Genomic DNA, 12,918 nt, shown 5'->3' with positions numbered 1-12,918 from the left:
TACATATGGCAATAAAGTTCAAGTTCAAATGCTTCAGCGTCCGCAAATGGCATTTTGCAGCTGGAAGCAGATGGCGACGCTTTTTGCGGTCGCGTGTCTTGTGCCCCATTTCCGGCCTTTAACATCGAATCAATAAAGCTGTTAGAACCGACACCATAGGTGCTTTTCTTACAACTTTTGATCTGACTCAGTTTCGGAATGCAATTCCTGAACACTGCGAGAGACAACCTACAGATGCAGCCATTCAAAATGAGCTGTAAAAACCCGTGGTACAGTAACCAACCCGCAGGGCACCGTAGGGCACCGCGGTAAGTGATTGGCTGGCCAAAATGACCGACAGGGGCACTCGTGGTGCATTGGTTGGTAGTGAAAAGATTTCATCATCTAATGTCTTTACTGTGCACATTTCAATCCGCTTAGTTTTGAATATTTATATGGAATTTTACCACTAAAGGGAAATTTTAGTAGCTGAGCATAAAAAGAAGAGGAGCATAACGCATCTGAAGGTCAGAAACGATATTAATTTAGGAACATAAACATTACTGTATGTACATAAACTGTACTGTGTATGGCTGGTCTTGATAGTTTAAAGAAAAAATACACACCAGTCTTCCATTTCTCCCTAAACATTTTAAGCATGAAAGTTTTATGAAACGGTACCCAAATATGTGATTGCTGTATAGAATGAATTTTAATTTATAAAAATTATTTAAGACGAAAATTAAGCTGTCTACATCTTCCGCCTGAGAACAGTCACCCGTTGCTACCCAACGCAGAAACACAGCCACTAACTAGCAAAGAGAGGACATTAGCTAGCCAATATGATAAAGAAATAAATAATTATTTTATTTCTTTTGCACATTTATTTGAACATTTCCATCGATTGTACAAGCACTTGGAAACTGTCCAATCCCTAGTTCATCAAGCATTTACCGGTCTGGTGCCGGTCTGTGTCTTCTAGGATATAATGCCAGCGAACTCTTGTTTTTATGTCCACTATAACTACGCTGGGCAAACGTTCCGAGGTCAAATTCTTCCAGCACGGGGGTACCTTTAAAGCGGAGACGACGGCACCGAAATTTTTTGGCGCGCCTTCTCTTTAAACCCCTGGCCAAATATGAAGACAGTACGTACAGTTATAATTCAAACGGAATTAAAAACTACACATCCCAGTTACCATGGTGGTGCTTGTGATCATTGCGTTTAACCAACGAAACAGGGCGAAAAATCAGTCACATGACTTTGGGGCAGAGTTTCGAAAGCTTAACCTATCAGCAACAAAACGAAATTTACACGATAGGCTACCTCAAACTGTCAGTTACACGACTGTGTATGTCGCTTAAGCCACTCCTATTTGGCATTTTAGTTATGGAGGCGAGAAGACGCCCCCCCCCCCCCTCTCTGGGTGTCTGATTTGCCGCCATCTTTAACTGTTCGGTGTCCGAATCGGAGTAGCTACGCGTACGAAATATAGTTAATCCCAACTACAAAACATATATTTTTGTGGTAAGAGGGCGCAAAACATCAGTATTTACTGCTATTAATTACTGTACGATTTATAGTTGAAATCTGAGCCTAGATATAAAGTTAGATATAAAGTTAAAATCTCGACAAAGCAATGTAGGAAATACAGAGAAAATAAATCCTTTCTGACATCTAAAATCAGTTTCGATCAAGGTCTCTAAAACGAACAAGAAAAAGAGGATTTTCGGAGGGCAATTACGCTGTGTTTATATAGAATAACTGATTTATGAGCAATCTAATTTCTTGTTTGTTTAAAACAGTGAAATGTCAGCTGCAAAAGATCGCACCAGAAACAGCACTCTCTCTGCCTGTCATAGACGTTCAGGAAAGGCTGAATGAAGTCATGTCAAGTACAATAATTCGGTGATCAATAATAACAGTTGTAGGACAGTATATAAGGAGGATAAGGATTTTGAAGTTGACTCGAAATCTGATAGGTAACCAGTGCAAGGACTTGAAAACAGGTGTAATGCATCCCTGATAGGATTCTTGCTGTCATATTCTGAACATATTGAAGATTGCTCAGTGTGGATTTAATTTCCCCAGTGAACAGGATGTGCATTTATTAATTCTAGAAAAAAAGCCTTTCTTGATTTCTCTAGTTCCCTTTAAAATAAACTATTATTCCACAATGCAGAGTATTACATGGCCAGTATTTACACATGATATTTGTGATTTAAAGAAATTAACACAAGCAGCTTTTGGAGATTTAAGTGTTGGCTGAGTTATTGCAGGATAAAAGACTAGAGATGTTGGCAAGAAGAAGATAATTTGGGGAAAGCTGAGGAATACACTTATAACAAGAACACTTCCTAATGGGGTTAGGCATACTTTTGATGAAGATGATGAAGTTAACAGACTATATGTTTACATAGATACTGAAATAAGGATTGTATTTTAGATTATGTGTAGTTGCTGGCATTGAACTGTGTGTTGGATGCACATGAATTGAAGGAATGGGCAAACATAGCTGATGCGGATCCACAGAGCCAGCATATTAAGATGTTTATAATTAGAGGCAATTTGTTTAAATAACTAGGTATGGATACTGATGTGCAAGAGAGGTGGAAAGGCTGTTTCCTTAAGCCAGCACTATAAAATATTTTATTCTCAGTGAGATGCTGCCATTTCATCGTGGGTTTCTAACACTGTGTATAGTTCCATCCACACAGTGCCTTTACTTCCATCCATTTCTAATCTCTTTATCCAGTACAGAGGATTTGGAGCCTATCCCAGTAAGCAACGGACACAAGGCAGAATACACCCTGGACATAGCGCCAGTCCATCACAGGACAGACAGACACAAACACACACACACCAGGGCTAGTTTTCCCATAAACCAATTAACTTACCAGTATGTTTTGGAGTGCGAGAGGGAGTCATATCACACATATGGAGAAAAACCATGTAACCCAGAGAGAACATGTAAACCCCACACACACAGGATGGCAGGAATTGAACCTAGGACCCTAGTGCTGCAAGATAGCAATGCTAACCACTTCGCCACCATTATAAAGGAATGGATATCTTAGTTATCTTTCTAGTTCACAGGTTTGCATGCATAATTTAATTTTGAAAGCCACTGAGACATCAGGTACTACTGTTGTATTTATGAAAAAGAAAACAAAAAACATACTAACAACTGTGCCATCCTACTCCTTAGTTAATACATTTTATTATTCATAAACAGTTAACATTGTTAGCAAAATATTTTGAATTATATTTAACCCTATTTTTTCTTTAGTTTTGTATTTAACTTATTATATGATAGTCAGACTTAATGTATATTTGAACAATGAAAATATATTTTTACAAGATGTGGGGGAAAGTGCAACAGCTTATTACAGTGCTAAATTTAATATTATTGATTGCTAATAGTTTATGCTAACACCTAACTTTCTTAATTAGATGTATTTAAAATAGTGAACTAAGAGTAACATACTATTCAGAAATACAACCGAAAATAGTTTTGTGGTGTTTGTATGGATGAAACGTTTCTAAAATGTATAACGTAACAAAATTAAAGACGATTAAAATCTGTAATCTTTCCACTTGTAATGTCATTAGACAGAACAACACGTTTCTGGTTTGTTTTAATTAGTATTAGTTAGTAGTTAGTAGTTTTAATTTAATTAGTATTGCAATTCGCACTGATTCCCTTGCGAAGATATGGACTTAAGAATATTCGTGCCTGGTCAAAAAATGGCATTAAGCACTTAAAATTAATATGGTTAATAATAGTAAACTGTAACATGCTGTAACAAGATCGGTTAAACTGCGAAGAAAATGCTTTCAGAGAAAATTTCAGGTGTGAAGAACATAGATCTCCAATGCAATTTCAACCAAACCTGTTCCCACACACCCTGCCCCCACTAGCATTAGAATATACACAAAGCACTGAAATCTTTCGAGCTAATGATCAGGTGACCCGAGAGAGAGCGAGAGAAACACCAAGGGGTGCATGGAAAACGGGCGATCTCCCCAGACTGTCCGCCCGTTTCACTGTTACCTGGATACCTCTTTATTTAGAACTCACTAACACTGATTTTTAGTTTCGAAGGATTCAAGTAGGGTTTTAGATGAAAGGCAGCGACCTTAATCAAGCCCAAATCATAATTGAACCCATTCAGAGCCTACATTACATTTTAGCGTTTCATTCTGAGCAGAAGACCCTCACACCTGAAGAAGGCTTGCATTTTCTCTCTTCTCTTTTAAGCATGTGTACAATGTGTAATACAATTACAATGTGTAATTACAATGCTGTAATACAATGTAGCGGCGAGGCTTAATAATAAGGCAGAATTAAGTGTTTCTGAGCTTCCCAAATGAGGCCCCATTTCTCTGTTCATCTCTGTGGTGCAGCCACAGAGAGACCATTAGTGCAGGGTGATTTAAGGTTTCCTAGGACAGCTCCCAAAGGGGGATGCACTTAGCTAAGTCTGGCTATCATGATCAATGGTCATCCATTGGCGCCTATCTGTCTAGGGAGTGCCAGTTGGACATCTGGACTGCATTACTAAGTGTCAGGAGTAAGTGACTCATATCTCACCTTGATCAACCAATCAGGGACTGGTAGGGCTGAGTAACCCACGTGGGACTCTGATGCCCATGGAACTTTCAGCCAATCAACGAGCTGAAGTTCCTCCAGGTAACAACAGGCAACACAGGCCTGGAGATTCAGAAGGGGAGATTCAGTAAGATTCAGTAAGATTCTGGAGAGGATTCTGTGGACTGTTCTAAAGGGAATTCAAAGGAGAATTCCAGGGCAGGACGGCCCAGGAGCAGAAGGCTCCCAAGGGCAGGACATTCTCGCAGCGCGCCTCCTGACCATCCTGAGACTCAGCCCGGACAACCACGGAACGGCCAGTGTGTCCGAGTGCCAGAACTTTCCTTTGTTCTAAGAGTCTAGAGTGGAGGTTGCCAGAGAGTAACCAGCAGCAGGCCTCGTGAACAGGTCAGAACTGTGGACAGCTGAATCACTATTCAGAACTAGCTCTTCGTCAGGAGCGAACCGGTCCTCTTCCTGACTTGCTGGGACCCACAGTCATCTTTTCTCCTGTGCACAAACTTTGCTAGTTAAAACCAACACTAACTAGCCGGTCAGTGAGCATCAGCAGCGCACCGTCGCGAGCCGCACAGCACAACCTGGCACCGAGCCAGACAGCGCGGATTGGACAGCAACAGCCTGCAACTGTTTCTTTGTGCCCGCAGGAGATCTGAATCCCCAGAAATTGGATGAGTATTCAACTTCAATGCATTACAGCTCGAGAATTCAATTGTTATCCCAACCAGTTGATATCAATTTAATTCCTAAGAGTTATGTACTTGTTTTGGGTATCTAATGTAGAAGTTGTAACCAAGTTCACTTTACGAAACGGTCTTAATGAATGATATACTGAACGTATGTCCTCTTGATATATGTAACTCTTTGTAACTGATTGAATATATACCTTTTGTATTCTGATAACCCTCTCGATAAGATCTGTTAGGTTTACATGCATATTCTATGTATTAATAAATGTATCCTCGTGTATTAGTACCTGTGCGTGTGCGTTGTTTGAGTTATGTCGCATGGTTGGATTCTAAAGCCATCAAAAGAATCAACTTTGTGATTTACTGCTACAATTGATAATTGTCACAGTAAATGCCCAATCCCTACAGAACTGGTGCCTTCAGAGAGCCACTATGATTACATATTTGGCGTCCCTGAACGGCTATGAAACACTACATATTTGGCGTCCCTGGACCGGCGTGGCAAGACTGAAATGAATCAACCAAGCGGAATAATTCATATAAAACGCCGCGGGTTTCATACACGACAATACAGTGTGCTGAAAGCCGAAAGGAAAAAAGTTCCCCTTGCTCTTTAAGCAGTGCTTGATTGTTTTGTGATCTTTTGCAATCTACCGGGTTGATTGCATACTTGATCTTGTGGTTTTCTGTGGTAAAACTGTGATTTCGTACTGAAAAGTAATACTCTTTAAGTTTAACGATGGTTGCTAAAAGGTCTGAATTCGAGTCGCTATTAAGCACTCTCTCTAGCAGTGACAAGTCTGACCACGATCTCCGTCATATCTCCGTCAGCGGAGAAGCTAGGAGAATAAACCTCCATTCTCTGAGAGAGCTAGCGAAGGACATAGAGAGATTTGACCCCGCAGTGTCAGAGAATAATATCGAGAGTTATATTCAGGACCTCAGGTATACCCTGCAGTACCTGCCAAACGCCACAGAACAGGAGAAAGTGTTTCTGGTCAGGAAAACTACCAGCAGAGCCGTACATGAGTGGATGGCTAGGCAGATGAAAGAAGTCTGTAATGACTTTGAAGAGCTGTGTCAAGCACTTATCGAAGAATACAGTGCGTTTATTGACCCGACTGCCGCGATAGCCGCCGCCCTTAACATTAAGCACGAGAGAGCAGAGTCCCCTCGCGAATATTACGAGAGACTTAGACGAACTTATTTTGCAGGGCGAAATGATGAGGGTTGCGAAGAGAACACACATTTCAAGGGTTTATTCATTGCGAATCTCCACCCATCAGTCAGAAAGATGATCTTAATGCATAAAGATGCACAGACCATGAAAATGACTGATATTAAGAGATTCGTGCAGAAAGCCTGGGAGTATGATGTCCAAAGTCGCTCTGAGCAAAAAGCTGCTAAAGCGACTGTGTTCGCCGTCAGAGCCAGCAGGGTTAATTCCCCCCTGCTCGAAGGAGCACAGGCTCCTGAGCTGGCTAAGCCCCGTTCCAAAGCAGGCACACAGGACCGCACCCAGCGTCCTAAGTGCCATGAGAGCACCGGGGGAGGGAAAGGGCTAGAAAAAGCTGAACAAAAGGATTCAGTAGCCACCCGCCTGGCCAGGCTTGAACAAGCTTTATTAGGACAGGGACAACCGCTCCCCAAGGCTGCCGGAAGCGTGAATGAGCTGATACTCTCCACTGGAGGAGGCGGAGACCCGCCCCCTCCCACTCCCTCAGTCTATCTGATTGAGCGGAAGGGTTCCTGCCTGGATGAGGCCAGCCACTCCCAAGCGAGTGCTGACTCCACCCCTGAAGTCACAGAGCAGGCAGTAAAACACAGAGGAAAAGCAGGAAGCTTTTACCTCAAGGCTGCCATGGGAGATGTCTTACCCAGTGAGACACTGATTGACACTGAGGTTGAAAGGTGTTTGATGTCACACGGCAAGCTCAAACGGGTTGAAAAAGAAAAGGGCATGTGACTCAGAGTGGAACCTTTGGTGGATCACCAGAAAGGCAAAGTGTGGAAACAGGTCAAGGCTCCTAAGCCTTCTGTACAGAAGGAAAGGGGGGCCAAGAGGCAGACTGTGCTCACACAGTGCCCACCGAACACAGAAGCCTATGCGGAGATTCCTTCTGTTCCCTCTGGACAAGAAATAAAAATATTATCTTGTTTCCCAGATATACAGGGAAGTCGTGCCCTGGCCAAGGTCACAACAGCCTCCATGCCACAGGAGCGGTGCTCCAAGCAGCCGCCTGATCCACCAGGTAAAGCACACCCCTTTTACATCCCTAAAGAGGAGCAGATCTCCCCACCTGGCGATGAAAAGGAGCTTTCCCTGTGCACCCTGGCACCCAAGAGGGGTCAGGACCACCACCCCGCAGTGGTGGAAGGGATCCAGATGGCAGGAGAGCAGGTTGGTGATGTAGCCCTCACCCTTAGCCCTGAGAGGTCCTCTATTAGTGAGGATCTGCTTGAGCAGCTGTCACAGGGCCACCACCAGGTGCCCCTGGTGCAACATTCACAGGTTAGACAGGAGGTCCAGCTGGACGCTGAGACTACTGCGCTGTGGACACACCTGATCCCAGATGCCGATTCCCTCTGCTGTGACCCAGGGAACCTGCAGTCAGGTAACATTATTTCTCACAACTACCAGGTAGTGAGTGAGACTGACCTGATTGTTCCTGCCTCAACGGCAGGGTTGCCAACACACCCAGTCCCCCAGAAGGGACAGGGAATGAAAGCCGAGCCGGTTTTCTTACAGCCACCAGCTCAGTCTGTCAGTCTGAGTCTGACCAACAGTGGTTCAGCCAGACTGGAGCTGGATGGTCAAGTCACCCGCCTGCCAGTGCAGGACATCGCAAAGAGGGGTGTCAGAATCCCCGCCTGCACTGACATGGGCCTGGTGGGTGATAGTAAGTTCAAAGACAATGAACTAGCTATCCCAGTGCTGGGGCAGCTCCCTGAACCCCTAGCGAGGGAAGGGGGGAGCGAGCAGGTGTCCTACACCCACGCCCAGCGAACGATTGTAAACATGCCGATAGAGGGATTCCTCAATCAGGAAGTGTGCAGGGTGGACCTGAACAGTGAGAATGGGGTAACAATCCCAGATCACTCAGGTGCTCCAGATGACCACTCAGCCAAGGGTCAGGCATGCTCCACCGCTGCACCGCCCCCTGCAGGTTTCCTAGAGCACAGGCATGAACAAATCGAAAAAGCAGATGCCCTGGAAATGGAGGAGCAGCATCAGCCGCTGCGTCAGATCTCCCCAGATTTCCAGGATGTTGGTGCCCAAGATGCCACATGGCATACTGAGAAAGACACCATGTACATGCTGCGCCAGCTTAGAAAGACAACAGTCACTCAGAAGGAGATGACTGGGGTCAGCCACCCGAAAAGACTTTTGGGAGGACTGATTGCTGCCGCCACTGTTGCACGTTTGCTTTTTCTGGTAGGTTTGTGTGCTACTGGCACTCTCACCCTGACTGCCCCAAGAAGGCAGGTGTCAGAGATGCCAGAAGGTAGTGACAGACTGTATCAACAGCAGCAAAAGTTGGAAAGCTTAGGGAAAATCCTACAGGCAACTTCCTATGCAACAGGGTTAAACCTTATTCCCCAACCAGTGGACATGATTGTTGGTGTTATACAGTGGGTTTATGCTTGTGTGCAACAGGCCAGAATGTTGACACAAGACCTGTTAAGGGAGCTTGGTGCCACTGTAGCCAGTCTAACCACGGCACAAAATCCCAACCCACTTGATTCCACTCTTCTCAGTAGAGGAGTATGTGACATTAACCCCATCGCTCATAGCTCACCCAGAAGGCAATCCAAGATTGAATTTGGTTCCAAATCTTGAGATGGGTATGGCTACCAAAGCTATCCATTGGCTGTGTCTAAACGATTCACCAATGAAGGGTGTAAAGCTACTAACGAGCAGAGGGAGGTTAATGAACCCCATGAAGAGCAGGTGGGAAGTAAATGGCTGGTCAGCACACCACATTTAACTGACACTATGACTTGTGACAGGTATGATACAGCTACCACAAAGCAGCTACCTAACCAAACAGTTTCCTGTAAGTTCCCGAGGAGGCCATAGTACAGCTTGGTGACTTAACACTGTACTGTCTGGAACCAGACAACATAAGACCATACTTGAGGTCATGGATACCTTCAGGTGCCACACTATTGAATTGGATAGAAATCCAAGAAACAGTAGGCCCTGAAGAGGTACAGGTAGTTGAGTTTGCTTTAATGGAACAAACCTCCAAACCACCCTGGCAGGTGCCCAACACAGGTGTTGTGGTTCATCAGGGGGGCTGGGAACAGGAACCGGTGTTATTGTAACACTGCTGCTGGGAAGCTGGATAATGACTGACAGTGTACTCTGAAAGCTGTACTCTTACATCAAGATGTACTCTGGGTAGCATGAATGAGTCAAAGGTAGCATGTCAAAAGAAAGGAAGTGACTTCTCCCCAAATATCTACTACAGAGGTATCAGATATTGACAGTGAGCTTCCTGATGTGTAATTCCTAGACTTAGATAATGTCTCCTACCGTGTTTATACATACTCCAGATGTTATTCATCCTGTTTGTATCCAATGCTGGTTCTGGTATGAATTCTCGAGGAGTAATGTGGACATTTAAGATTAATGTTCTAATGGCAAGGGACATCACTTAACTCTGTTTTGTTTTGAAGGCAACAATGCCTCAGGACCTCGTGACCTTCAAAAAGGGGGGATATGTAGCGGCGAGGCTTAATAATAAGGCAGAATTAAGTGTTTCTGAGCTTCCCAAATGAGGCCCCATTTCTCTGTTCATCTCTGTGGTGCAGCCACAGAGAGACCATTAGTGCAGGGTGATTTAAGGTTTCCTAGGACAGCTCCCAAAGGGGGATGCACTTAGCTAAGTCTGGCTATCATGATCAATGGTCATCCATTGGCGCCTATCTGTCTAGGGAGTGCCAGTTGGACATCTGGACTGCATTACTAAGTGTCAGGAGTAAGTGACTCATATCTCACCTTGATCAACCAATCAGGGACTGGTAGGGCTGAGTAACCCACGTGGGACTCTGATGCCCATGGAACTTTCAGCCAATCAACGAGCTGAAGGTCCTCCAGGTAAAAACAGGCAACACAGGCCTGGAGATTCAGAAGGGGAGATTCAGTAAGATTCAGTAAGATTCTGGAGAGGATTCTGTGGACTGTTCTAAAGGGAATTCAAAGGAGAATTCCAGGGCAGGACGGCCCAGGAGCAGAAGGCTCCCAAGGGCAGGACATTCTCGCAGCACGCCTCCTGACCATCCTGAAACTCAGCCCGGACAACCACGGAACGGCCAGTGTGTCCGAGTGCCAGAACTTTCCTTTGTTCTAAGAGTCTAGAGTGGAGGTTGCCAGAGAGTAACCAGCAGCAGGCCTCGTGAACAGGTCAGAACTGTGGACAGCTGAATCACTATTCAGAACTAGCTCTTCGTCAGGAGCGAACCGGTCCTCTTCCTGACTTGCTGGGACCCACAGTCATCTTTTCTCCTGTGCACAAACTTTGCTAGTTAAAACCAACACTAACTAGCCGGTCAGTGAGCATCAGCAGCGCACTGTCGCGAGCCGCACAACACAACCTGGCACCGAGCCAGACAGCGCGGATTGGACAGCAACAGCCTGCAACTGTTTCTTTGTGCCCGCAGGAGATCTGAATCCCCAGAAATTGGATGAGTATTCAACTTCAATGCATTACAGCTCGAGAATTCAATTGTTATCCCAACCAGTTGATATCAATTTAATTCCTAAGAGTTATGTACTTGTTTTGGGTATCTAATGTAGAAGTTGTAACCAAGTTCACTTTACGAAACGGTCTTAATGAATGATATACTGAACGTATGTCCTCTTGATATATGTAACTCTTTGTAACTGATTGAATATATACCTTTTGTATTCTGATAACCCTCTCGATAAGATCTGTTAGGTTTACATGCATATTCTATGTATTAATAAATGTATCCTCGTGTATTAGTACCTGTGCGTGTGCGTTGTTTGAGTTATGTCGCATGGTTGGATTCTAAAGCCATCAAAAGAATCAACTTTGAGATTTACTGCTACAATTAATAATTGTCTCAGTAAATGCCCAAACCCGACAGAACTAGTGCCTTCAGAGAGCCACAACGTTACATATTTGGCATCCCTGAATGGCTATGAAACATTACAACAATTTGAATCGTATGAGGGTGGGGGGGAGGTGTCTTTCGCTGGAAATCTCGCCTGCTTCTACTTTACGAGTACAACCCCCTCTCTGCCGGAGTGCTGGCTGTGACGAATTAAACCGGTTTCACAGGTTTCAATCACAGACCATGTGACATGGGAGTCAGGAAACTAACACACAGCGCCACCGGATTTGATAACACTATAAAAACGCTATAAAATAATGTGACTAGGCACAGAACAAGTTTACAGCACAGTACAATAATAAATGCTGACCATGACTTTAGAAGCATAAATTGCCTTACACTCAATTTAAACACAAGCTGTCTTTAGCCCTCTAAGCTGGTTCATACAGAAATGTAGAGATCCAGGCTCAGAACACACAGCTTCATTAGCGAATACATATGCAGGACAACTAGAGAAGACGTTTTACAGAGGATGGATTTTTAGAAACATCCCATCAGTGACATCACTGAAGTCAACTCCTAGGTCCTGTAACTGTCGTGTGGATAGTTTCACAAGAATCAGACAAAGGTTTAAGCATCGCTTGTTCTAGATAAAACTGCAAAAAAAACAACAACAACCCATAATGTACTTCTTTGCGGCTCTGTTTGCCCAAATCATATATTCACAACGTGAAATCTAGAAAATAATATTACGTAACCAAAATGTTGTGACCTGTGTAATTGTTGATAGATGATGTACTCGTAACATTTTTTCAAGACGAACTACAACATTTAAAAAATGACTTGTATGTACTTGATATCTCTAATCAATCCACGGGTCCCAGCACAAAACGAAACTAAAACGCATACCGTTTCGCGCTTCTTATTAGTTGCTCAAAAGTAATTTGACCGTATGAAATGCACAATATAAACCTAGAAACATATACGTGAGCAGTACTTAAGCACTGTAGTATCGGTGTTAAGACATACCTCTCAAATACTGTAAATCAAGTTAAAAATATCTCAAGACCGATTCTGGTCATAATGAAACCATGTTTCGTGTATGTTTTCTTTAAAGTACCGAGACCAGCCATATACTCTATGTTTATGTTCCAAAATTAATATCGTTTATGGCCTTCACACGCGTTGCAGTATGCTCCTATTCTTTTTATGCTCAGCTACTAAGATTTCCCTTCAGTGGTAAAATCAGATATGAATATTCAATACTTAAACGGGCACAGTTAAGACATTAAATATACATATACATATTGTATACAGTACAGTTTTCATACGGTAATATGTTTATGTTCCTAAATCAATCTCTTTTATGAGCATGTGAAAGGCATGGTGAATCGATTCTCAAAAATTACTATACTTTGCATGATTGGAAACAAATGCGTGATTGCGAAATGCTGTGGTGTTACTTTTACAAAGACGGTCAATGAAAAAAAGAATGTTGACCAGGGCAATACTTTGAGTTTACACTTACAGCTTGTCCAAGGTCATTCATTATTAATA

Source organism: Atractosteus spatula, unplaced genomic scaffold (assembly GCF_055471065.1).
Source record: "Atractosteus spatula isolate fAtrSpa1 unplaced genomic scaffold, fAtrSpa1.hap1 Scaffold_4, whole genome shotgun sequence".
Lineage (NCBI taxonomy): Eukaryota > Metazoa > Chordata > Actinopteri > Semionotiformes > Lepisosteidae > Atractosteus > Atractosteus spatula.
The sequence above is the reverse complement of the archived record's forward strand: the minus strand, read 5'-3'. Positions refer to the sequence as shown.